The sequence below is a fragment of the Tupaia chinensis genome, unplaced genomic scaffold (genome assembly GCF_000334495.1).
Source record: "Tupaia chinensis unplaced genomic scaffold, TupChi_1.0 Scaffold147980_1, whole genome shotgun sequence".
Classification (NCBI taxonomy): domain Eukaryota; kingdom Metazoa; phylum Chordata; class Mammalia; order Scandentia; family Tupaiidae; genus Tupaia; species Tupaia belangeri.
Window position 1 is genome coordinate 495,793 of NW_006207830.1, and position 1,925 is coordinate 497,717.

Consider the following 1,925-nt stretch of genomic DNA (forward strand, 5'->3'; position numbering starts at 1 on the left):
GTTTTCCTGGTATAGTACTCCCTTCAGAACCTCTTGAAGAGCTGGTCTGGTGTTGGTAAATTCCTTCAAATTTTGTTTATTCGAGAATGTTTTTATCTTTTTTTCCCATATGAAAGATAATTTTGCCGGGTATAGTATTCTTGGTTGAAATTGTTTTTCACTCAACACTTTGACTATGCTTCCCCATTCTTTCCTTTCCTGCATTGTTTCCGATCCGATGTCAGCCTGATGGGGTGACCTTTGTAAGTAACTTGGCATTTCCCTCTTGCCTACTTTAGTATCTTGTCTTTGTTGTTTTTGCCAGTCTGGCTATGATGTGCCTTGGAGAGGACCTTCTTGGGTTGATTCTGCTAGGGGGTCCTATGTATTTCTAGGGTCTGTATTTCTAGATTTGGAAAGTTTTCTTCCAGGATCTCATGGAATAAATTATCTAGGTCCTTATTATTTTCTTCCTCTTCTGGAATACCAATTATCCGGATGTTGGGGCGCTTGATGGTATCCAGTATTCCTCGTATATTATTCTCATTTTTCATCGTTATTTTCTCAATCTTCTTGATACTTTTTTCTAGGTCAGATGTTTTGTCTTCAACATCAGAGATTCGATCTTCTGCCTGGTCTAACCTACTTTTAATACTTTCAAGGGAGGTTTTGATTTCCTGTATCACATTCTTCAATCCTAAAAGTTCCATCTGGTTCTTGTTTAAGGTATCCATTTCTTCTTTCAAGTCATGAAAGGACTTCCTCATCTCCTGGAGCTCCTTATCTCTTTTCTCTTCCATCTCAGTTAGTTTAGTCACTACAAATATTCTGAATTCCTTATCAGACATGTCCATGACGTCCATTGTATTGACTGTGGGTGATGTTGGCTTGATTATTTCCCTTGAGGGAGAGGCCTTTTGTTGGTTGCTCATATTTCTTGAGCCTCTGTGATTGTTCCTAGTCATCAGGTAATCTATATGTTTTTTCCTAACTTATTTAAGGTATCTCTGATTGTTAAAAGTTGTACAGGCTAAGAAAACTGATGATTTCTCTTATGGTTGGCTTACGTGTTGCTCACAATTACCATTAACTGTTGCCACTACCCCTGGATGGCCCAAGGTCCTTGCTGTTTCTAAGGAGTGATGAGCCTTCAACTGACCTAAAAGCAACACCCCAAGAGCAACAAAAAACAAAACGAAAGAAGGAAATCGCCAAAATTCAAAGGACCAAGTTGGTCGGACCTGCAGCCTCAGTCCACCTAGTGTCTGAAACTGCTGGCCAGCTCAATCCAGATTGTGGGTTGGGTGGGGTGGGAGTCTGCCTTAAAGTCCCAGACAACCAACATGAGGTCCAAGGAGGAGGAACAGTGGGAATGCGTGGAGATTTGGAAGTCTTAAGTGGTTTTATGTGGAGCGCCTCCACCCCAACATGGCGCCTAATGCATTCAGACCTTGCAACAAACAAGTCCATATTTGGACATAATCCCTGCCCCAGAACACAGAAGCCCGACGTTGACCAATTGGCAGCCGCCTGGTGGCTAGAACAGATTGGCCCTGGGATAGGATTTAAGGGAGATGGGCAAGGAGAAAAGAAGAAGAAGAAGTATTGTAATCCTCCTGGGGAATAAAGCTTGCAGAAGGATCGAGCGTCGCGAGTCTTCTTTGAAGCGACAAGTGGTGGCCCATACGGGGACGCAGCTGAAACCATTTTCCTTCGATTCAGAACCGCAGCTTTCCAGTGCAGTCGACTGGTAAGTCCCAAAAAGGGGGGACAAGCTAAGGTCCTCGGTGAAGAGGCGATACCCCTAAGGTCCTCGGTAAAGAGGCGATAAAGAGGCGATACCCCTAAGGTCCTCGGTAAAGAGGCGATAAAGAGGCGATACCCCTAAGGTCCTCGGTAAAGAGGCGATAAAGAGGCGATACCCCTAAGGTCCTCGGTAAAGAGGC